Source organism: Pogona vitticeps, chromosome 4 (genome assembly GCF_051106095.1).
Source record: "Pogona vitticeps strain Pit_001003342236 chromosome 4, PviZW2.1, whole genome shotgun sequence".
In the NCBI taxonomy this organism is placed as follows: domain Eukaryota; kingdom Metazoa; phylum Chordata; class Lepidosauria; order Squamata; family Agamidae; genus Pogona; species Pogona vitticeps.
The window spans coordinates 212,005,795-212,032,263 of NC_135786.1; the positions used below are offsets into that span (position 1 = coordinate 212,005,795).

General features: G+C 40.3%; 1 long non-coding RNA gene across 1 annotated transcript; it reads right to left on the reverse strand.

Annotated features, from left to right (window-relative positions):
* Window positions 1-5,981: 5,981 nt before the first annotated feature.
* On the reverse strand, window positions 5,982-23,473 carry LOC140706406 (uncharacterized). Its single transcript, XR_012086049.2, has 3 exons — window positions 18,973-23,473; window positions 17,866-17,921; window positions 5,982-12,564 (listed from the first exon to the last, which is right to left on the reverse strand). It is a non-coding gene; the product is annotated as an uncharacterized LOC140706406 (long non-coding RNA).
* Between the last annotated feature and the right edge of the window lie 2,996 nt (window positions 23,474-26,469).

Consider the following 26,469-nt stretch of genomic DNA (forward strand, 5'->3'; position numbering starts at 1 on the left):
CATGGAAGGGGAAATAAATAAATAAATAAATAAATAAATAAATAAATAAATAAATGAATGAATGAATGAATGAATGAATGAATGAATGAATGAATGAATGAATGAATGAATGACATGGCTTGGTTCCATTAAGAAAACCACAACTTTGATCTGCAAAATCTGAGCAAGAATGTTAATGACAAGACCTCTGTGTGATCACTAATTCACAGAATACCATAACACAGGAGCCACCTGGTGGCACATAACAGCAGGTATCAGATGGCTCTCACTGGCAGCTAGTCATGATGACTAGCTATATATTACCTCTGGTATCAAAAGATATAGGCTTCTTAGTAACTGTTGCTTAGAATTATGAGTGTGAGGGTTCTGTTGCACCCATGGGCTTCTCACAGGCAACTGAAAGTCTCTGTGAGGACAGAATGTAGACACACTTTTAATCTGAGTCAATGCGTCTCTCAGTGTTCACATTCCTACTAGGGCTTTTACACTGTTAAAAGAAATGTAAATACACTTAGTAAATGAAGTATATTAATTTTAATCTAGTAAATAATCACATAAATTGGAATAAGTTTCAATATAAGGAACCCCTATAATTCATGAGAAGACTCCCTGGAAAAGACCCTGATGTTGGGAAAGTGTGAAGGCAAGAGGAGAAGGGGACGACAGAGGACGAGATGGTTGGACACTGTCATCAAAGCTACCAACAGGAATTTGACCCAACTCTGGGAGGCAGTGGAAGACAGGAGGGCCTGGCATGCTTTGGTCCATGGGGTCATGAAGAGTTGTACATGACTTAATGACTAAACAACAAGAAGATAATTCTAAAACAGAAATGCATCTGTGCTTTTACATGAAACATGCATATATTGCAGTATGCATTAATTCAGAAGAGGCATTCTCCCTTCTCTGTCACACATAAAGAATATGTATTTTAGGACTGTGTCTCCTGCTCTGTTCACCCATGACTAGTTTTTTTTAAAAGAAACAACAACCAGATATTTGCTGCCCCATTGATCAGGGCACCTTTTACTTAATTAAAATATTTTAATTAAACTGTGTTTAATCAAGTAAGAGCATGATCCTATGTGTGCTTAGCCATAAGATTTTAAGACTTCAGATTCCTTCCCCTAGTTCTGTCATCGTCCTGAAGGCAAATCTCAGAGCAACCAGCATGTAACATATGTAAATGTCCAACCTGCCTTAAAAGTATTAACAACATTATGTTAAAATGGTTCAAAGAATCCATGAACTGGAAGATGGTGGGTGTGTGAGAGTGTGAAGTTTGCCTCTTTCTAGGCCAAAGGCATGTCACGACCATGGAGCCTTTTTCTGCTTCTGGCAGCACAAGCATATGTTAGTTTTACCATTTTTTGTTCACTGAAGTAAAGTTCAAAAAAAGAATTTGAAATGAGCTTCCTCCATCATCTGCATAATTAGCAAGAAATCATTTGTGGCTCCAATCAATGCATGCAATTTTAATAAATTGCTCTAATAACAACTCTACAGAAATTAGACAAAGCCGTCATTGGGTCAATCAATGGTGCTCAAGAAAATAGCATTGTAATGAAACTTCAAATGACAGTGTAATTCTACCTCATTCCTTCTTTTTTCATTATTTAGGCAAATAGTGTTTTGCTGAAAATCACAAATGGAGGACAGCGTGGTTTGCACGATGGTTAAAGAGCATAATGCTTTTCATCAGTAGATTGCTATCCAAGCTGAATTCTTTAAAACAAATGAATGACACACTGTAAGGACTAATGCATTATTATCATGTTTCAATTGGAATTCATTTTGATGTGAAAGTCTGGGTTCTGTTTTCTTTTTCTGTTTTGGTGAAGACCTTCTCACTACTTTTAGTTCCTAAACCAAAGGACATTGTCACGAACGTGTCTCACTTAAGGAAGGAGCCAATTGTAGTTCCCAACATCCACCACCTTTTCATTCTAGACTGGGTAAGATCTAGCAGGTGTGTGTGTGGGCAACGATGGGCAACTTCTGTCCCTAGATTTCCAATTACTCACTTATTTGAGCTTAAAACTCTTTAACTGTGTGCTTTGGACATTGCACACAAGCCTTACTAGGTAGGACACCCAAATAACTAAAAATAGCAAACAAAGCCCTTGTAGCTAAGGCACTTTCTTTAGGCACTCTCACCCTTGCCCCCAAGAGTCATGCTTGGGTAAAATGTAGAATATTTATTTAAAAAGAATGAAAAGTTGTAAAATAAAGAAAAAACAAAAATATACAATTGTACTGGTTAAATGCAAAACATCTAGGTATTAGGTAAGCTCCTGTAAGACTTTCCCATAAAACAATAAAATACTTACTAACTAATAGCTTTACTACTTAATTGCTAGGCAGTTCTAAGTTACCATGACTAAGTCTCCAATCAGTCAAGGAAGGCTGTAACCTGTCATCCATCTTCTTCTCCTTCCACAACATACGCACACACACCAACAACTTACTTAGCACCTCTTTCTATAACTTAAATCAAAGTCTCTGCTCCATGATGGTATCCACTCAGCACACAATCCTTTGTCCACAACTCCACACCCAACTTGTAACTTTCCACAACTCCTTCTCTCATCCCAGGCGGGTACACTATTTATAAGGAATGCTGAGAAGAGAGATGCCATGGTAGTTACTGCAGTGGCCCCTGTCTCTTTTGTTTGCATCCTTCATGTCTTGTGGTACTCCACCTTCACTCCAGCAAAGACGAAAGTCTTCATACAGTTCGGTGGTGATAGTCTCTTTACAGCACTTCAGCACTTCAACAGGGATGTTATCCTTTCCAGGTGCCTTGCTAGAGGTGAGGGAATCCAAGACTGCTTTTATTTCTGCTAAGGTTGGTTCGCTGTCCAACTCTTCCAAGACAGGCAGGCACTCAATGTTATTTAATGTGTCTTTGGTTACTACATTCTCTCTGGAATATAGCTCAGAGTAGTACTGCTTCCAGCGGTCCATCCGCTCTGCTCGGTCCTGGATGATCACACTTGTAGCAGACTTCAAAGGAGCAGATGAAAAAAAAATCATGTACAGAGGAAATAACAATAGTAACAGGGGCTTATTGCCTTCATGCCCTGGTTGCGGGTGATGCAGATGAACTGGTAGTGGAACCAAATATATAGAGAACGGAAAGGTGGGCCCTCAGCTGGTGGAAATCTTCAAGGTGAGTTTGGTTAGTAATCTCTTGGGGATGCTCTATCTCATGGAGTGACTGGTGTTAAAATGGAATACGGGACTTCTCTAACTCCATGATTTTGAAACTGGAGAAACAAGTTTCGGGGGAGAGAGTAGGAAGCAATCCTTTGAAAAGTTTCCCTTCCTTCCTTCCTTCCTTCCTTCCTTCCTTCCTTCCTTCCTTCCTTCCTTCCTTCCTTCCTTCCTTCCTTCCTTCCTTCCTTCCTTCCTTCCTTCCTTCCTTCCTTCCTTCCTTCCTTCCTTCCTTCCTTCCTTCCTTCCTTCCTTCCTTCCTTCCTTCCTTCCTTCCGCACTGTGGTCAGAAACTAATTATTAGAGACAGCATGTAATTACAGCTGAAAACATGACAAGGTTGCAGAGGGATGACTGAGGCAGTCTTTCATACTTCAAAGGAATCCCTCATTTGAACCCTGAAGACAGTCACCAAACAAAGCAACACGTAATCCCAGAGGTGAAGAAAACTCATGCTGTGACATGCTGAGTTAAGAATTCTCCCAAATAAATCTTGCAGAATCCTAATGGGAAATGACCATACTGGTTGGGAAGTCTGAGAGGTACCGTCTGAAAAAGTAATATTTTAGTAAAGTATCTCCTGGAAAGGAGAGGGCTCCAAATCCTGGACTGTCTAAATTGCCCCCATTTTTCTGGATTTCGGTATTGCCCTTCTGGTGATGTCCATATGTAGAGTCTCCTCTTGTGTTGTTGGAAAAGAGTGTTTGTGATGACCAGCTTCTTCTCTTGACAAAACTCTATTAGCCTTTGCCCTGCTTCATTTTGAACTTCAAGGCCAAACTTCCCTCTTATTCCTTTTATCTCTTGACTCCCTACTTTAGCATTCCAATCCCCTATAATGAGAAGAACATCTTTCTTTGGTGTCAGTTCTAGAAGGTGTTGTAAGTCTTCCTAGAATTGGTCCATTTCAGCTTCTTTAGCATCAGTGGTTGGTGCATAAACTTGGATTACATGTTAGTTCACTGATGCACAGGATGTCAATGTTTATTCTTGCCATCTCCTGTTTGACCACATCCAGCGTATCAAGGTTCATAGATCTTACATTCCAGGTTCCTATGCAGTATTTTTCTTTGCAGCATCGGACTTTCCTTTCACTTCCAGGCGTGTCTGCAGCTGAGTATCCTTTCGGCTTTGGCCCAACCACTTCATTAGCTCTGGAGCTACTTCCTCAGTAGCATGTTGGACGCCTTCTGACCTGAGGGGCTCATCTTCCAGCGTCATATCTTTTAGCCTTTTGTTTCTGTTCATGGGGTTTTCTTGGTAAAGATACTGGAGTGGCTTGCCATTTCCTGCTCCAAGTGGATTATGTTTAGTCAGAACTCTCCACTATGACCTGTCCATCTTGAGTGTCCCTGCACGGCATAGCCCATAGTTTCTCTAAATTACTCAAGCCGCTTCGCCACGACAAGGCAGCAATCCATGAAGGGGCTCTTTAAGCTACAGGAAGTAAAAGAAAAGAAAAAAAATCTACCCCTGGAATAGCAATGCTGTCAGCCAAATGCTTTCTTCTGAGTATATTAGATTAACCGAATTTCAGTTCCCTTCCTTAATACTTTATATTTTCCAAGTCCACTCTTAGTGCAGTTTGTCAAAACAAGAGATAGGATCTGATTTTATTGATTCCAGCTAAGTCTGTTGCTATTTTTTAAACCTTCCTTGTGTAGTCATATGTACATTATAAGTGAAACCATATTTCTATAAATATCTGCGAAAGGTGATTTATTTTTCTCCTGCCCTGGACAAAAGTAACATTTGCAGTGTTCTACACAGAAAGACCAAATACTTCTAGCATTTTTAATGAATAAATAGTATATATCCTAAGTGAGATTAATTAGGTGAGAATTAAACACAAAACTAGTATCAAATCAGTACTCAGTCTGAATCACAGCCAAAATCCTGTTCAGTAGGAAACAATAGGAACAGGATGAACAGAGAAAGCTGCAGCAGTTCATATGCCTTCTTCATATCAAGCTTTGGTTTTACTGTTCTATCCAGCTTCTAGCAGGATACTTGATTTCAAGCAACATACGTACAGTACTTGATTTCCATGCTAAGTTCCCAAATTGATGGGAAACAACTGCAATAGAACTAGTGCTGTTACTTTGACTCAATTGTAAGTTTAATCTTGGCAAGATTCTGCATGCTTATTGTTTGTTGACTAACACTCAAGCCAAGCAATATACATAGCATGTATTTAGAAGCAATGCTCCCTCAATGGGTGGAAAACATCTATTCACATAGTACATGTTTTTCCTTCCCTCAATATCTTGCCCTTATCCGTGTTTTGTTTTGCAACTGGTCACTGGAAAGTAAGCACAAGCTTATTTTTAAGTCTGTTGGGGCACTCATCTTTGAAAAAAGTGTTACTAGAGAGAAAAGGTGTTAACTGCAGGGGATATGCATTTACCTTAACTTCTAGTTTACCTGTATGGGAAATTAGTACACACAGGACATCTGGTCACAATCCTTCCCACTATGGGTCCTTTTTAGGACAGTTTCAAGCCATCCATCCATCCATCCATCCATCCATCCATCCATCCATCCATCCATCCATCCATCCATCCATCCATCCATCCATCCATCCATCCATCCATCCATCCATCCATCACCTTATGACAGAGTTGCCTGTTTAATTCAGGCTTACCAGTTGTTTTCTTTGTTTTCCAAACTTCTGGTTCTGAATGATAGCACTGAAGTCTGTACAGGATTTCTAAGCCCAGATAATAAACCTTTTTATTGGTCCACATCTATACTGACATTTTCCATTTTTGGCTTCTCTTTTTAGTTCTTCTTTCCCCTCCCACCCCTTGGCCCCTCAGCTGTCCAAATGTAAGATACCGCTAAGAGTTCACAAAGCAAGCCTATCTGCTGGTTTTGGTTCACCAGATTGGGCAGAGGAGATGTTACACCAGCAGACCTCACATTATGTCACTGGCACAACAAATATGCTGGTGGAATATCCCTGGTATGCTGATGGAACACTGACTGCAAGCAGTTTTTTGATGGCAAAATGATGTCATTGGAAAAGCTGAAACAGGGCAGAGTCCAGAATACACTGACCAGACTGGTGACAGGTGGGAGGACGTTTGACCCTTTCGCTCTAACTCTGGCCTGCCTGCATTGATTGCCAATCCACTTGCATGCCAGGTTCAGGGCTATAAAGCCCTGAATCATTTGAGGCCTCACTACTTGTCTGAATGTCTTCTGCCAAGTTTGACTGTCCCTCTGACCTGGTCCTCACAGACCTCATGCCTGCAGGTGTTAATTCCCAGGGAGAAAATGGTAACGAGAGACCAGGCGTTCTCTGCAGTAGCTCCATCTCTATGAAATGATCTTCTGCAGAAATACGACAGGTGTCATCCCTTCATATATTTAAAAAGTTTTTTAAAACAGTCCTATCCAGGGAAGCCATTGGGGAGAATCTACCCAACTAGCTGGGACATTTGAGGAAGGAGGAGATGAATAATTCAAATCTTCAAAAGAACCTCTGGTTTATGAATGTGGGATATTGCTCCTATAGCCACAATTCAAAAAGCCAGGAAATGGCTCAATATTGCTGCATAATATTGTGCCTGCCTTGCCTGTAGGAAAAAAGACGCCAAACTTTACAAAGCAAAGGGCAGCCTAAATATTGACAACACCAATGTCAGAACTCAAGATGGTCTACAGGATACCCTCTTCTGCTCACTCTCATTCACAAAGTGACACCAAGCAAGAGAAAATCCCAGAAGCTGGCTCCTTTTTTCCATCAGTTAGCCACTTCTCCCCCAGGTACAAAGTAATTGTCAGGGCTATTTTTCAATAAGTGTGAATCGTAGTGAGAAGAAGATTGATAGACGAGAAAGAGAGATTGAAATATTGAAGAGAAATCTCGGGAAGACGCTTGTAACTGAGTGTAATTTGAGGCATCCTCTTAAAAAAAAAACCACTGGCAATGTTTTCAGTCAATACGAGCTACCTGACATATACAGTCCATTTAGTGGCTTGCCACCAAATTTCTTCATCAATAAATTTACTCATTTTGTTTCAATAAAAACGTTTGGAAGGAAGTGAGGCCATGGGTCACCGAAAGGGGTTTGATTCTGAATGCAACCTATTGTCCACATATTTTCCTCATGAGCATAGTAGGTCATAGCTTGAGTAGGCCCATTTGAATCAATGAAACTTATGGAGAAGTTGACTCACCAAATCTTCAGTGATTCAAGGGGCCTTTTCCAGTGTGATTGACTTCACTAGGCAAGAGAATGTTGGCCTTTGACTGGCAGTCTCTTCTGGGGTTTTCAGCAAGAACCCTTTCCCAGTCCTACCTGGAGTTGCCGGGAATTGAATTTGGAGACCTTTTCTGAGTTAAAAAAAATTAAAATGGAGAAATTAACTAATTGTACTACAGCTTCCAGATTCCCACAGACAGCATGGCCACATCCCATGTTAGTTATGGGATTCAGCTATTCATAAAAGAAAACCCCGTCACTGCAAACATGGATTCTGAATAATAATGACAAAATAAGGATACATTTCTCTCCCAGAACCTACACTGTGTTGTATCACTAGTGCCAAGCTTGAGAAGAAAAGATGACCAGAGAAAGTGAAGCTGATCACTATCTTGGGAAAGTGGGGAAGCGGGATAAAGGGATGGTTGTTGTGGGTTTTTCGGGCTTCTTGGCCGTGTTCTGAAAGTGGTTCTTCCTAACGTTTCGCCAGTCTCTGTGGCCGGCATCTTCAGAGGACAGCAAACTGTGCTCTGGGTAGGCTTGAGAGTGGATGGAGTATTTATGGCTGTGAGAAGGCTAGTTTGTGAGATAGGCTATTGTCCTGATCAGGAGATGGTTGATTAGTGTGTTACTTTGTGAACCAACCTGTTATCAACACAAGCCCTTTGTTTATCTACCTTTTTGGATCTCTTCATGTAATTTCCTATTTCTCTATTGTCGTGATGCATAAAATACAGCAAATAACATTTATTTTCATGCAGTTCTCTGGATATTGCTGAGGATAATTCTGTGCTGTGATCCTGCGTGTTATGTAAATTAAAGGACACATTTCCTTCTTTATTTGTTTTTCCACATATTCTTTTCTTTTCAGTAATGTCTCTGCTCCGTTTATGCCCTCAAAAATGTTTTATTCATAGCTCTATAGAAAATTGCCTGTACTGCATGTGCTATTCAAACACCTTGAAAATATATGTGTAATTTTAGATAGTTTTAGGATTGCTCAGACATTAACTGTGCCAGGTATGGTAGATTTTATTTATTTTTTGGATGGCACAACAACAACAAAAAAGAATTAAACAGAAGTCCACAAGTTCAGAGTCAGAAGCATAATAATCACTTTCCAATTGGAAAATGCACAGATGTATCTCAGCAATAGCAGACTGCTGATTGCTCTAACAGACTCTATTCAGGATGGATGTTTCCCAAAGCCATCTTACTTTCTTGTTTTCCCACTTGCCTGCCTGCTTTCCTCCCTTCCTTTCCTCCCTTCTTTTCTAACTTTCATAGCTATAAAATAAAAACATTTTTTTAAAAAAAAAATCAGTGGACCTTCATTTTCAAACATTTCTGAAGAGGCTGTGCCATCTCTCATTGGAAACTCTGTCATGCTGTCAATTATGCAATCAAAACATAAGATTTATTTCCATCTCTTCAATACAGCTGGAAGGGAGTAAGGCTCCACTAATGCAGGCATGTAAATGTACAGCAGCAGCAGTGTACAATAAACTGCCTAATTAGTTCAGAGATGGCATTTCTATCCATCCCAATGTGCCAGCAGGTTTAATGCATAGCCTATGCATTTGCTTGTTTTGAATACATAGAACACTTTTCGCTCCCCTCCCCTCCATTAATTCCACTCACATTTCACAGAGAAAACTACATCTGCTCCATCAGTGCTATAAAATAGGTATTTCCTCGGGGGTCTGTAAAGCATATATAAATCTCAGCTCCAGCTTCGAATTTGCATACATACTGGCACACAGGTCACTGGTGCATTTAGTTTTGCTTTGTGACAGTGGCAAGTTTTCAGGGTCCTAATGAGGCTACGGGCATTTCTGCTTACCCACGTAAAGTGCCAGTGCATCTTGGAAACAGCACCCGGCAGCATAGGGTCCACTACACAAGCAGTTTAATTCTTCACTTCTACAGAAGAAATTTCTTTTCTAGTTTTCAAATGATCTTACAACCCCAAGGGCTATAGTTATACGCATACACATACACGCATGTCCGGTACTGGTGGGATTGACTGTTTTTTTAAAAAATAATACTATTATTTAATCATGCCCCCTGCTGTGGTTAAATAATGCTTTAGGAAAACCACCTTTCTGTACAACTCCCTGCAGCTCAGCCTTTTCGCCCCCTCCCCGCCCCCAGCACTATCTTAAGGAATTCCCCCTGTAGCAATCTTTGCTGTAAGCCATTAGCGCTACACATCTGCCCACTCTAATGACCGCACCAGTGTACACATACCTGACTGCCATCTAATTTAGATATCACCCACAGGACACTAATGTTAGCATCCCCTGGGCCAGCTAAATCCAGGATTATTGACCAACTACAGTGATCGCTTCATTTGGCTTTTGGAGGTGAAGCATGTGAACCTGAGGTCAAAATGAGGTCAAATGCAGATACATATTGCAGAGGAAGAAAGCCAGAAGGATCAGAGTTATTTTTATTACTATTAATTTCTTCCTCTTTGTGGCTCAAAGCTAGACAGACAAATGCTCTTTTTCCTGATCCTTATTCCACTGCCACATGCAGAATGTAGGATCAGAGTCAAATAGGATATAGAAAATGACAGTTTATTATTAACACTGGTACTTTCAAAGCGTTGGTTTCAACATTTTGGAAGCTGATCACTGGTGCTTATGATACAACAGTAATTTCTTGTATCCCATTTCATTACAATCTTACGTCTACAGCCATGTTCTCTGTGCAAATACACCTAGAAGATGAATAGTGTCTTCCATGCATCTGAGAATTGTAATCCACAAAAGCTGCAGCGAAGATAAACATCTTAGTTTTAAGAACACAAGCTTGCTTGCTTGCTTCTTTTTCTATTTCCATTCATTCATTCATTCATTCATTTGGTTATGCATGCTGAAGCAGATCAACACAGCAACCTCTGGGCCAAAAAATCAGGCTGCTATCGCCAATCAGTGCACCAAAAGCACACTGTGTTGGAAATTCTAGGAGTGGTTGTCATTAAAAAAAATGTAATTTTTCCAAGCTCTGTTGTTTATTGTGGGAGATGTGCTTAGTTACAGAGATCTCTGGAAGAAAGCTTTTACAAGATTGGTATTTATTTCCTCTCTACCAACCATGTAAAAGTCAAAGCTATATTAGGCTTACATTCTGCCTGTCTCTGGTAGATGTCCACTTACTGAAATTTCTTCCACCTGATTTGGGAAAAATTCCACATTCTACAACTGACTGTGTTCATTGAAGCTCCCCTTCCTCTTCTGTCTAGCCTCCTGGAAGGGTTGCTGGGGGAAGATGGAGCAGGGAAATCCCACCAACCCAGTCAAGGATGCCTAAATCTGGATCCAAACCACTGTCAGATTCTGCATTTGGCAATGATTTAGTCCTGGGTGAGAGTGCTGGGCCGATACAAAACTGCTTGGCCCACACTGATACCGCTGGTCTGCAACTTGCCTATCTCTAGGCATGAACCAGGTTTTTGTTTCAAGACTTGGCAATTCAAATCATCAAAGGAAGTGCTAAGAAAAGTCACTGTATGCTGGCATATATTTTCTATAAAGTTACAATCCAGCAGGTGAAAATCACTCTGGGTTCCCTGCCCCTCTCCACAGTAAATAATGGGGCAGAGCTTGAAAAGGGGGGGGTGGGGGGAACGCCCTAATGGCCCATAGATTATTGAGCATTAATCTTTTTTTTTAGCTCTACAAAGAGTTTTTCTGAGCTCTGCAAACCCTCATTTCCCATACCTTGTTTACCTTCACAAGTCAGAGATTGTATACTAGAAAAGCTATTTTGAAATTGATGAGACTGAAGTTGCCACTTCTTTCAGACTACATGTAGTTAATTTCTTAGGGGCACCTACCTCTCTGGTTAAGATATATGTAAATAACCACAAGCAATACTTCAGAAAAACTGAACATTTCAGTCATGTGTAGATCCAGAACAGACCTCTGAATCTCTTTATTTAAGCTTGACTCCACTCAAAATAACCATGCATAAATACACCTAAAATCAGATATAATCCGTAGTATAATCTTAAATTTAAGAGTGGCGAAGAGTGCCTTTTCACACTGATACATACAATGTCCAGTTCATCATCAAAAGCCACCTCCAACCAAAATATATATGTATCCCCTGGCAATAGGAGATAGTATGGTGCCCGTCATAAAACTGGTGAATAACATGATTCAGAATTCTCAAGATCAACCAAGGATTTTCTGTATCTTCAAATGCTTCAGCTGTCCCTGTACTTGGTTAGGTCTATGATTTGCGACTGCCCAAGGATTTCGGCACCACTGTCCCTTGTGTCGCTCCATATTGCTGAGAGCTCATCTGAGGTTTTACATATTGTTTGTGCCTTTCTATGTCATTCTTCATCTCTGCCCTTCTCAGAGACATTTCATACAGAGGAAGGCCAAAAAGGAGAGCATAGTTTCCAATCAACTGTGCCTCCAACAAATACAGAACAGATTAAAATATGCACCTCTGGCGCACTTCTACCTACCATCATCTTGTCTTGGTGCCACTGACTACTGGTCATGATGATTCCACTTCACTTCTTGAAAGGGTCAAAGGATGTTTCTGAGATCTACAGTGGAGCCATCCCAGATTATATCACACTGTAGGATTCCAAGACTCTTTCAAAAGACCTAGGGTTATGCTATTCTTCAACTATAACTGTCTCCATCTTTTCTTCTAACTCAAAGCATTTCAAGCTAGAAGAAACCATCCCCTCCAATCCAACTGCAGTCATAGTTAATATTTCTGCTCTTCCACCCCGGGGGTCTTCCTGGCAAAGTCCAATATCTCAGGGCTACAAGTATGACAGAGAGCATTAATTTGTAATTGAGATGTCTCTTAAGCTGACTTAACTTGAACATGTCAACATTTTGCACATTTACAGGGAGATACATACACAACTAAAGGCAAATGACCTTTTATTTTCAATGTATGTGAGATACAATATAGCACTTCAGAGAAACGTTCATAAGAAAGTGATCTAGAAGTATGTACAGACATTCCACCTTACTCAAAGTATTCTTCGTCTTGGCATGGTTTGATCGTTGGCAATTTTCCTCATTGGCGCAGTATCCCATGTATCTGAAATGCAAAGGCTCACCCAGGTGGGGGGGGGGGAATGAGACCACCTTTCTGCCTGTAAGTGCAAGACCAAAATGTGCAGATGTGAACAGGCCACTTTTTTTAAAAAAAGCAAGTCACTGCTTATTGATTAAAGTACTAAGTACAGTAGTTATTCTTTGCTTCCTCTGCTAAATTAAACAATGGCCAAAATACCCCAAGATAAATATTTTGACATAACAAATAAACATTATTTGTAATGCAAAAAATACAAAATAGAACAAACAAATACCCTTTGCAATCTGTAGTTTGGTGTGATTCCCGGAATTAGCAGTTTTGTTTGATTTCAAAACTCATTTGGAAATTCCTAGCCCAGTTCACAGAATTATTCCCTTTGGGTTTGTTTTTTTAAGGGGGGGTGGTGGAGGATAAATAACGGTTTGATAGGTTTAAGGCTCCATGTTAATAAACAACAACAGTTTATCACTACAGTGTGTCCAATGGTACCCACATGAATTGCTAATGTTATTTCCAAGTTAAGGAAATTTAGGACTAGGATGCCTAACATGCAGGATTTGCTTTTAAAACATCCACAGTGCCTAAAGCAACTCAGCTTTCCCCCTTTCCCCCTAAACTGCACATTATATAAAATGTAAATGCAAGAAGGAGGAGAGAATTAAGTATTAAATATCAAGGTCCAACTTGCATCATGAATAATTAACAAAAGACACATTAATTAGTCTGCAAAGTGTTATTTGAGATGGGAAAAATCACAAATGGTGATGTGCTTATTCAGGTGAAACACCTAGTAGCATTTGCCACACATCCAGGATACTGTGCTAGCCTGCAGGGAGAAACAGGAGAGGTGGGGATGTGTGTGTTGTAGTTACCTCTGAGTCCATTGTAAAAATATTTTCCAAGCCCTCTGTTTCTACTCTGTACCATATTAGGCGTAGGAAAACTGTCTGCCGAATGTACATGTTTGAAAGGTAGATTCTCCCTGCGGAGTCCTGTACATGCCTTAGGAAAGCAATGGAGAATTTGTTGCCCTTCACATGTTTTTGGACTACAATTGTCATCATCCCTGTTCATTGGCATGGGACATCAAGCTAAGAAGGGCTCCAAGCTGGGACAGAGGTGGTGCCAAACTGGGGAGGAATCCCAGCTGAGAGGTCACCAAACTGGGCTGGGCGGAGTGCCCAGAAGTGGTGGTGTTTTTAAAAACGTGCCAGTTGAAATGAGCTGATAAAATATAGGAAGTGAGAAAAAACAAAACAGGGGAATTTGCACGTAAAACTAATGAGTGTTCTTCAGTGCTGCACAATGCATTGCTTGGAATATAGCCTTCTGGGCTTTTGCTTGTGCAAATTCTGGTGCAGTGGCTGAGAAATCAAGATTTTGAACAATGTTGTCTTTGGTGGGTTGCCGTTCTTTCAAAGCCACCTACTGAAACCACATGACAAAGATCCTAGCAGTTGAACTGGAAGAAGAATGCACTGAAAGCAGAGCAGCAAATAAAGAATAGTTCACTCTACATCTTTTCCATAGATATTGCTGGGGAGAAGCCAGGTAGTAGCAAATCCATTACACAACTATGTTCTGCAATTCTGCACAAGCCATATAGGTTGATATTGGCAAAGATTAAAATTGTGAGTAAAAAGCCTCTAGCTATGCAGCAGAAGTGCAGGACCTACAGAGTAGGATTAGCTTTAAATCTCCCAACAAGACTCCTTATTGGTTGTCTCATCAGCTGGCACTTACAGTCTCAATCACTCACTCTGAGACATTTGGTAAGATCAAAAACTGTGTACTGTACAAAAGTGACAGGTTCCAGGAACAGGTCTTAACTGATTCCTGCAGACTGCATTCCCTACATAACTAATGGCCAGCAGACTGAAGAAGGGAGGAGAAAAGAAACTTTTAAGGAGACAGACATGTTTCCCTTCAAAATCAGAAGCAGAGAAGGAATAATTGGTTATTCTTGATAGACATTCAGACAGGCAGACAGATTGACAGACATTCATCCCAGCCCAGGAAGGTCCCTCCCAGTCAAAACCTCTTAAAGGAAGCATATGGAGGTTGCAATAATTCCAACAGCTGATAACACTGTAAAGCAGGGATCCCCAACCTTGGGCCTCCAGATGTTCTTGAACTACAACTCCCAGAAGCCTTCACCACCACCTCTGCTGGCCAGGATTTCTGGGAGCTGAAGTCCAAGAACATCTGGAGGCCCAAGGTTGGGGACCACTGCAAGGACTGGTGCCGAAGGACATCCACAAAGTAGGGAGCTACCTTAATTCCAGTGTGTACCATTGGCCCCTCCCTGACTCACCAGATTTCTTGGTACAGTATTTCATTAAAAGATGAAATGGTACTTGAAAGTGTTAGATGACACTGAAGCTCAAAATGTTATTGTGTCATGATACAACAACACCGTGCTCATTATGAGCTGTATATTTACCTAGTTAGGTATGCGTGAAAGAGAATGGATACTAATTTGAAGTTTATGTGATTGTTTAAAGCAGCGATTCCCAATCTTGGGTCCCCAGATATTCTTGGATTAAAACTCCCACTACCTGTGCTGGCCAGAATTTCTGGTAACTGTAGTCCAAGAACATCTGGGGACCCAAGGTTGGAAAGCACTGGTTTAAAGCTGTGATGTGCACTGAGTCCAGAAAAAAAATAGATTAAAAGAATTATTTTTGTTCCTTCGGTCAAACTTAATAAAATGTATCCTTGAGAGGCTGGAAAGGAGAAATGGGCCTGCTTATTAAGTAAATCTGCAGCCAAATCTGTTGTTGTTACATGCTGTCAAGTCACCTCTGACATATGTCAACCCTCTAAATGAGTGATCTGCAAAACGTCCAGTCCTCAAAAACCCTGCTCAGCTCTTGCAAACTCAAGCCTGTAGTATCCTTTAGGGAGTCTATTCATCTCATATTCGATCTTCCTCGTTTCCTGCTGCTTTTAGCCTTTCCCAGCATTATTGTCTTTTACAGAGAATCATGCCTTGGGCCCAAAGTAGGACAGCCTCAGTTGCAACATTTTTGGCTCCAGAGATAGTTCAGCCTTGATTTGCTCTAGGAGTCACTAATTCATCTTTCTGGCAGTCCAGGGTGTCTGCAAAGCTCCCCTCCAGCAGTTTATAGCCAACTCTAAAGGAGACGAAATCTGTATGTTCCAATAAAATCCTTTATGTTTGGGTAGCAGTAGACCAAGCAAGCTCAGGATTGGCCCAGGCCAAATAGTCCAAACTAAAGAGTTTGTTGTAAGGAGAAAGGGAACAGGAAAGACTTTAAGGAAGGGTACTGTGACAGAACAGGTAACCTATGCTTGTTACAGAAGCACTCCAGGCATGGCGGAGAAAAGGCTCTAGCATAAGATTGAATGAGTGGCACTTAAAATTTTAAGGCAATGTGCTACTGGGTGATAATCTTCTGTGGTATTTACCACAAGAAATGAATAGGAGTGATATGAGTCCTGGCCTTAAAAGAAAACCCTTCAAAAGGCAAGCACAGGTTTAGTAGAACTATTCACGCAACAGTTCATTGCATGGACCAGTTCAACATTTTCCTGACTTGCACTAGGCAGTTTCCACTTCCTCCTTGTGCAGGCAGAAACCGTGTTCATTTCAACATGGTGAGCCCCACTTCCACAGTAGCAAGTTATAGGATTCACAGAACCTTGCCAGCGGAGCAGTATACTCTGCCGGCGATCAGGAGTCGGACCTTAGTAAGTAGTGGATAATGGCAGTAGTAGGTCCCAAACTAAAACACCCGAGAGACTGAGCAAAAGAACCTCTGCCAGAAATGGAGCTGTAATGATTGCCATAATCCTTCCATGTGGCCTCCAAGCTCTCTATGCTGACATGCATAGGTTCTTATAGGGACCAGCAGCAAAACCCCAAGATATCACACCTGTTCCAAGTCCCACAAGACCTCTGAGTGGCCCTGCAACTCAAACCATGCATTGTCCAAGGCACTCCTCATCTAAGATGCTATTATCCCCTGGCTGGGCTTGGAAGGAGCTACAATCCAACAGCCTGTGAAAAGAGTTCCACATGATCAAGGTCTATGTCAAAAGAGCGGGAAATCATTAGCCTGATAAAGAGAAATGCCTATTTTAGATGTGCCCTCATTCTTCAGCATGCCAGGGAACTGGTAATACTCTGGTACAACCAGTTGCATTGCTAGGTTTGGACTTTCAGAGGCAGTTTTCCTCTTTCCTTTCCTTTCTTCTTCTTCTTAAAGCTTTTTACAGGCCAGGTACCACTTAACTTTCTGCTCCCACAACACCTCACTGTTGCACTCTGGGCAGCCGGCATGAACTGCAGCAGCCGGCATGCTCGTGTGCAGAAAGTTAAGGAGAAGAAAATGACGGACAACTACCACTATTGACGGCGAAGGCCCAAGGAGGTCAAACGGCTGGACATCTGAAAAATCACAGTGGCTGATGACGTCATCACCCTGAGGTAACTGTGCAAACAGGATTTCAGCCATGTTTTGGAGGCAAACTTTTGGCCACTTCTCAACATGCCTTTGTGAGTCTGTTGCTGTTGTTGTTGTTTTTTAAGTAATTTGACTGGGTGATTCTAGAGGTAATGGTTCCAAATGGAATTTTTCCAGGTTCTGCCCCCACCCACTCCAGACACTTAATCAGAGGAAGGAACTTCTATGAGATTACTGCAATCTCATAGAAAAAGAAAGAGGAAGAGGAGGAAGATCATTATTTAAATAAATAAGACAATACTGAAACTGTAACTATAGTGGTGCCCAGAGTTCAAATGCCTTTATGGAAAGCAAGGAAAGCTGCTGTGCAATTACAAAACTATACCTATAAGGCTAGATTCAAAGGCACCAAGGATTCCAGCTTCCTTTTCTTTATGCATCTAATTAGACCTGTAGAGGAGCAATTTAACCAGAATAAATTATTGTGTCTTCCTGGAAATATGTCTGGCAGGTGCACCTTCATCCATAGAAGATTTAGCAGGGGCATCATTGTTCAGATTGCCAGCACCTGGCTGTTTATTATTTAACACAGCCCAATACAAGTTAACGGCAAAATTGTGAATCAATTTTAGAACAGATAAATGCATTAGACTCTGGGCATGTGTAAACCTAACATTATCCAGCTGCACTGTAGACATTAAGAATTATAAAATCCAATTTTGGCAGAAATTCAAGATGTGGTGAATGTTAATGTCCAATGGACCTATTTAGTCATAATTACAGAGACAACACAACCAAACACCTTTGTACATGTACAACAGAGTCTTTTCTTTAAAAGCAATGAATTATACCTCTATTTTGCTAGGCAATGTATGTCTACTCAGAAGTAAATCCCATGATTTTCCATGAGGCTTATATTCAAGACTTACTGTTATAAAATGGCAACTTCAGTATAGACGAATCTCTTCTATGAAGAAATAGCTTCCTAATAATAGATCAAAGGATTTTATACAATGATTTAAACATCTTATTAGAATTATTTTCCTCCTTAAGAAAGATTTTTGTGCTTCACCCCAGCCCTCATGCACATCTCTCATTCCCAGAGGTGGATGTTGTCCCCATTAATAATGGGCTTCTGTAGTAATAGTTCTGAAAATTACAGTTATTCCTTGCAGTTATAGATTTGGGATATCCTCTTTGCTAACTGGTATGTGACAAGCTCAAAGTAAATTTCTCGCGTATACTGTTCATGCTTCTTTGAGCTGGCTTTGATCTGCTTATTCCAGTAAGTAACTTCATATTATTTTGTTCATATTACTAGGATTTAAATTTATAATTAGTTATGTCATGGAAAGCTAAAAATAAAAATTCAAAGAAGCAAGTTAAGAAGAAAGCAAGTTAATTTTAAAAGGTCATATTTCTTACTATGCAAGGCCTGCAATTTCATAAGAGAAAATTATTTTTAAAAAAATTCATAGGATTGTGACTTTTAATGGGACTGGACTACCCACTGTTTGGTAAATAGACATTTTGTTCAGCCATGATATAAAACTCCAGGAAACAAAAACATAAAAGGCAAGGTAAATCATGCATCATTATTTTAATTCATGTTTTCCCTAGAATTCCAATTATAAAATTCCATATAAGAGAGGATGATCACAGCAGGATTATGGAGGTTCTGTCATAGATCCCAGCTGCTTGCACCCATTCGTATGCCCTGACTGCACTCAGTTATGTAAAGGTCTATGAGGCAACTTTTCATTTCCATTAAACTCTATCAAGACTCCTGTAAAGTCACAGAGAATTATGAAAACTAAGTATGAGACATCGAATAAAAGGAGGGATCTACAGAGGACCTGCCAACAAAGCATATAACCTGCAACCAGTCTGCTGTTGTTCACATAGAAAGCATCACAACACACATACACAAACACATATACAAAGACACCGACTTGCATTTGTACCTAAGCATTATCATATGCATAAAATGTGGATACCCTAATTTACAGGTATAATTGCAGATTTATAGATCTCACCATAGGGAAACCTGGGACATCTATGTGCCTCTTCTAAAAGCCTTCCAGCTGGTGATCACTGGTGAGACCTCCCTGCTCTCCTTCCTTAGAGTTCTTTATCTTTCAACTGGGCTTTCATTTCAAATACTGTAGAAGCCACCTTCAAGTACAAGCTCTTTGTGTTATAAAGGACATTCCTAAGCGTAACATTTACCACATCATGCCAGATACTGGCTTAGAATCTGGAAGAAATGTAGAAAATAAATAAACGATTCAGCGAAATGTAAATTCCATCTCTTTAGTTAGATAGATGCTTTAGTACATTCAAATCCCACCTTTCCACTAAACTCAAGAATATTTACATGGTTCTCCTGCCCACCCTGTGAGATAGGTCAGACAGAGAGTACGTGACCAGTCTAAGCTCTTCTACTAGGTTTCATGGTTCAATGAGGATTGGAACCCAGGTCCCTTCAGTCTCAGTACAACACCAAAACTGCAGTATTTGATAAGAACATTCATGGTGGATCTTGCATCTGGGGATTTTAAAGGTTTCAGGCATGTATGCTATAAGTGAATCAGTTGTGAGAAGACTGGAGCAAACCTTTTGGGTCACCTTAAGTAATCCATTGTCCTTTGACTCTAACTTTCTGTAACAATATGAGGACAATGATGGGTTGCTAGGTTGCTAAACACACATGTATAAAACACTAGGTCAGGAGTTGGCAGCTTCTGGGCCTCCAGATTTGGTTAGATGGCTGTTCCCATTGGCCCTCCCTAGCATAGTGAAAAATGAGGGACACAGGGAGTTGCAGTCCAGTTACATCTGAAGGACACATACTGGCTACACAGATGCCAGGTAGATACGTCTGGTCTGGTACATTTTATGTGCGTATAACTATAATTCTATATTCAATTGTTCTTTAAATTTGTAATTTATTGTTTCTTATGTCTACGTTTTTAATCATTGCGAGCCATGTCAGGTTCCCTCAACTGGAGAAATGTGGCCTAAAAGAGAAATAAATAAATAAAGTAAAGTAAACCATGCAATGTTCCCTGCAGGGCTGAAAATATACTTGCTCCTCACCTCAGTTCCTCAGCACACACACAAGGAAAGTCAAGAACAAATGCCCACCTGGTTTTGCAACCTCCAGAAACTGACAATGAGAGCTCTAAACCATCCTGGTCCATTCCTATTGTAAGGAAAAGAAGATTGTAACCGTGTCTCCCCCAATATCTGTCTACATATCCTTAACAAAAAGAGACTTTGCAAACAGTTTTGGGGGATCTGTAGAGCTTCAAGTTTCTTCCATGAACTGGCTTGCTTGTAGCACCATAAGGGCAGCTTATACTATGAATAATATCAAAAGTTTTTATCTTGATGGTATTTGTTCCTTTTTTTCTGTCAAATCTTGGACATTTAGGAATCGAACAGGAAACCAAAATGACTTCACAAAAAGTGTTTTGGACAGTGTTACCTATTTCCATATTTGTTGTGAGGTGAGGTGGAGTCCCATTGGCATCAGGAATTGGTCTCTTTTTTTAACTAGGTTTGGATTGCACTGGGCAGTAAATGGAGGACACGTAGTTCTCTGGCTTACCACATCCAGCAGATGTTCTGAGAGAAAGAATATGACAAACAATATACTGTATACACGTACGTGTGTGTGTGTGTGTGTGTGTGTGTATGTGTGTGTGTAAAATCATATATATATATGATTTTACACACACATACACACACACAAAAGAGGAGGAAGTGACACCTTCCACCCCCTCCAACCTGCTGCTGCTGGGCAGTCAAAGACACACCAGGAGAACATCTATTTTGATGTTGAGTAGATGACTGCCCAGATACTTTGGCAACAAGTTGAGTACAATGGAATCAATACACCAATAGAAACCACAATCATCTACATACAATGGCCAATATTAATCTCAGCTAGGGTAGACCCACTGAATATATGAAATGCACATAAGTACTGATTTACTAACTATTGGATTTAAACCCATAACTTTCTTTGGTTTGTATGTTTTTTTAATCAATAGAAGCAAATATTTAATGGCTAAAAAGCTATGGCTTGGGAGTTATTGGAGGTGAAGATAATAAAGATGAACATTTTCCACAATTTTCTCATTAAAATGAATAAATGCAGCACCCAATATAACCTCTTATCATCTCTTGAATAACTGGGGGGAAACATGTTGTCATTAACAACCTATTTATGGAAATGTTAATTCGACTTTGTAATTCATTTTAAACATATTTTATGTTTATTTGGCTAAAATGTACACAAAGTAATTTAGTTAATAGATGTCCATGTGAGTCATGTGAAGTAATCGACCATGAAAAGTTGCATCATTTGCATTACACATGCAGGGATAACTAAAAAGACTTTTGTCACTATGAAATGTTACTCATTGCACTTAAAGCAACATTGTAACTACCTGTCGTGTTACTTTGCTGTAACTCTTTAACTTTTCATTATAGTGCTAATTATCCCAAAGTAACTAGTCACAGATAACTACTTTTCTTATAGTTACTTCCAAAATCTGGGTAAAGACTTAATTTGGGAAGGCCACCACTTTTCTCCTGAGTGAGATACCCTCAAAAGCCACATCCCAATAAGAACAACAGTGAACATCCCATTTCACAATGCCAACATAGAACAAGCAGTGAAGAGGCTAGTCTATGAGCTCTATTTCTGGACTTGGAAATCCTTCTGAAAAATGTCATGTTATCTATATAGCATCTGTTTCTGCCCTGACTAATAATGTACTCTCTGGGGGAAACAGGATCATGTTCTCCAGGTTTGGACATATCCGCAAACTTGCCTTATATGTAGAGTTGCACCCACTATAGGCTAGATTTTAATAAGCGATCCTGCTATTTTCCTTGAATAACATATTTCTGCAAAAAGAGCTAGAGCATATCAGATATCACAAGGCATTATATAAAAATACAGTGGGGTCTTGACTTGAGAACTTAATCCGTATTGGAAGGCGGTTCTCAAGTCAAAAAGTTCTCAAGTCAAATCTGCATTTCCCATAGGAATGCATTGAAAACCATTTGATCCGTATCTGCTCTTTTCCGTCCATAGAAACTAATGGGAAGCTGCTATTCCGCCTTTGACCACTAGAGGGGGATATTTTGTTTCTTTTTTTCTTAGGTCAAGAAAGGTTCAGGGAAGGCAGGGAAAATACAGTCCAGGCAGTTCAGTACCAGGCAGTCTGAAGACTGTCTCCCAATCCACTCTCTAAACGCTGGGAGGAGCGAGGAAGCAGACAGGCACCCTTTTCACTGGCCAACAGTTAACTGAAAGTTCACATTTTGCACTTTCCCTGCCTCCCACGTGGTTTTTTTTCAGTTCTTAACTCAAATCTAAGTACTTAAGTCAAGTCAATATTTTCCTATGAGAGCGGTTCTTAAGTCAAAATGTTCTTAACTCAAACCGTTCTTAAGTCAAGACCCCACTGTATGCAATAACAATCAGATCTTTGAAAATGTATATTTTTGAACTACAGTAAGGCCAGTGGAATTCTGGGAGATAAAAACATTTTTAAAGTAACTTTTTGAGTTCTAACAAACTTTTACAAAGTCTGCTAGTATTCATATGCAATCTTGGAACACCCTCCTTCAAGATCAAAAGCCCTGAAAATGCAAAAGTCTGTTTAATTGGCTACCAGAACAAGACAATTTCGGCTGGGTTTTATTTTCAATTCTCAACAATTCCATCCTTGTGCAAAGTCCATTTTCGTTACTGCAGCATGCCCGTAAGTCTAAACTGCAAGTAAAGAACAATAAGTGGAAGATGAAAATCCCACCTTATCTAAAACAACACACCCACCATGTATATATAATTTTCCATTGTAAATCAATATGCATTTCCTGCACCATCATTTATTAACAGGCTTACCATCTGCATTCTGATTTCTGTTGTAACAATTAATAGGCAGGAGGCAGCGAGGATGCACGTATGGTTTTAAGAATAGAAAAAACGGCAACATGATCAATCCATTGTTCAGCAAGGAATTCAAACCCAATACAAAAGAGATTAGAAGAATAGATTTGGTGTTAAGACTTAAATAATTACAGCTTGATGAGACAAAATTCACAATCATTTCAAAAGCTTAGCTTCATAAAGAGAATTAATGAATGGGAGATATCCCCTGTTTTGTTGATTCCCACGAGATAGCATGAAGAATCGAACACCATTTGAGATTCGTACTGCAGTGACTTTTTCCTGTTTGGAAATAGAAACACCGCGGATCTGCAAGAAAAAAGAATGGCAGTGAATATGTGACTTCACATGCTTTGTTTAAGAAGTTTATAAAACATGCCACCCTTAATCATTTCTTGTCCAGCTTTTCTGTTTATAGCTGCAAAACTGAAGTCCCTCTTAAATGCTACTTTATGAGTTAGGGCCACACTAGATGTGACATTGTTTCTCCCATTTTGCCTTGTGTGGCGGTGTTTGGAGTTCGTCTACCAAAACTGATTTGATTTGGATTCTAGCAGGAGGTGGGGGGCATGCTCAAACTGCAATCCCAGTCCAGATCACACCTCCACACAATACTTGCTGTGCACTCATAAAAACAAGAGCCTTCCTTCCATTCCAAATAGCAGTTTGGATTGGGCCAGCAGTGAGCATAAACAGCTGTGCTGGTGACTTGCTTTTCTCCCACAGCCTGGTTTCCTCAGAGATATAAGACTGGGCAATCAAACTTGCTGCTTAAGCTTGGGCTTACCTTTCAGCAACCAATCACAAAAGAAAGACTGCTGGGCGCAAGAGACAGAGATGAGTGAAATAATGTACTATGACAAAGAAATGACTCTTCAGCACTTGAGGAAGATGTGCTTCTTGCATGTTGACTTGAGAAAATAAACATACCCTTGTGTATTTAAAAGGAGAGCTTGGAAAAGTTACTTTTTTTAAATGGCAGCTCCCAAAATATCCCAAAGTCATCTATAGCCCCATAGGTATTTCCCCAACCAACACTGTTTAATGATGCATCACACTGGCTGGAGAGCACTAAATGGTTAAAGCTTAGGCTTTCTCCAAAACCTGCTCTTCCTCCCTCTTATTGACTATCCAGTTAGCAAATGCTTCGCCACAGCTGCAGTTCCTGATAATCACAGGTGAAAATGCCGACTCTTGCCAAATGCTGCAAATGAGATACCCTGGGGAGACATTAGGTTCCAAATACTTGCTGGAATCATTGTTTTGGGAGTAATCACCCCCTTTTGTTAATTCATAATTCTTATTACAAATAAGGAGCTTCTTACAATTAATCTCTTTTTGCAATAATTAAGGTATACATACATTACAGGTGTAACTTAACAAGGGATAATTTCATTCCTCTTACAGTGTAAAGTCTGGTGGCATGTAAAAGACTAACAAGCTTGATTAAGCTTTGAACTACAGCCAACTTGGTGTCTGACTGGTAGAGGAGGAATATTTCATGGTTCATGTGCTGACTTACATTCAGCTGCAGGTATTGAGGTAACAACAAGGTGGACAGAAAGGGAGTGGCCAGATTCTTATGGTGGATTTAAAAGGTAAAGGTAAAGGTTCCCCTTGACAATTTCTGTCCAGTTGTGTTCGACTTTAGGGGGCGGTGCTCATCCCCGTTTCCAAGCCATAGAGCCAGCGTTTTGTTCAAAGACAATCTTCCGTGGTCACATGGCCAGTGCGACTTAGACACGGAACACTGTTACCTTCCCACCGAGGTGGTCCCTATTAATCTACTTGCATTTGCATGCTTTCGAACCGCTAGGTTGGCGGGAGCTGGGACAAAGCGACGGGAGCTCACTCCATCGCGTGGATTCAATCTTACGACTGCTGGTCTTCTGACCCTGCAGTACAGGCTTCTGCGGTTTAGCCCACAGTGCCACCACATCCCCCTATGGTGGATTTACCTTTGCATAATTGAAATTATGTAAACCTTGGTGGCAGATTGTCACTCACTGGCCAGAATCCTCTTACGTATGCCTGTGAGTGTAGCTCTAACAATGTAACTCTCAATGGCACATTGCTACCAGTTAAGAAGTCAGCAGTTGTTTTTCTTGTCACACAGCAGTCACATGACTTGGTGCACAACAACAAAAACAATGGCTGACTCCTTAACTCAAGGCTATTCACTGCTGAAATGTATACCATTGGGAGTTACACCAACCTAAGTATATCCTGGGATTCTGGCCTTTATCAAGGTTCTGGTTGTATTCCATGCCCCAAGACTGCAACCAGGAACTTGCTAATAAGCAGCAATTTGCTAGTGAGACTTATACAATTTCCTTTACACAAACATAAATTAACAATAGGATTCTGGCCATTGTGCTTCGCACCTCATGCCAGCAGCTTCTAGAGTTCAGAGCTTTATCTAAAGAAAATAGAAATTAACCATTTTAGTAATTTTTAAGAAACTGTAAAGAAACTTTAATTTTTTTTTTAAAGAAACTGTAAAGAAACTTAATGGGAACGTGGTGACGCTGCGGGCTAAACCGCAGAAACCTGTGCTGTAGGGTCAGAAGACCAAGCAGTCGTAAGATCGAATCCACGCGACGGAGTGAGCGCCCGTCGCTTGTCCCAGCTCCCGCCAACCTAGCGGTTCGAAAGCATGCAAATGCAAGTAGATTAATAGGGACCACCTCGGTGGGAAGGTAACAGCGTTCCGTGTCTAAGTCGCACTGGCCATGTGACCACGGAAAATTGTCTTCGGACAAAACGCTGGCTCTATGGCTTGGAAACGGGGATGAGCACCGCCCCCTAGAGTCGAACACGACTGGACAAAAACTGTCAAGGGGAACCTTTACCTTTAAAGAAACTTAATTCCTTTTTAAAAATTAGAACATAATTACTTCGCCACTATAATTTCAAAAAGTACATTTTAAGATCTGTCCATTATGACCATAACATGCTCTCTGCTATTCTCTTTTTCTGGGATTTTTGAAAATGGGAGAAACCAGTTTAACTATTGCTCTCCTGTTCACAGCTGGGTAGTATTAATGCAATATGTTCCCCAGTAGGATGATTAGAAAAGTTGGTCAAGTGATCATTATCACCTTCTTCCACAGCTTCTCCTCAGCTCTCAATTCATTTACAAGTTGCACAATCTCATATGAAAGACTTGAATGCATTTTGCATTCCTGCTATGAAATCGGTCTCAGCATGAATTGATGTTGTTGTTGCTGTTTTTTTTTTAAAAAAAATCTTTGTTAAATCACCCTGCTCATTCTAACCACCAGTAGAAATGTCATTGTCTTCAAAATTAGGCTGGGTTCCTTAAGAAGATCAGCAGGTTGCTTAACAACAGCTTGTAGAGTTCTTAACGAGAAGACGGTATGCCTTAAGGCTACCCAGTGTAACTCCTTGTAACAAAAGAGTAGAAGAAAGGGTTTAGAATGGGTTTTATGGAATTTTCTTTCAACCACCATCCTACAACCAATCCTTATCCACTTCCTTATTTTTATACAAAAGAATGCAGAATCTACAGCACGTTTATATTTTTGATAGGAAAAATTCT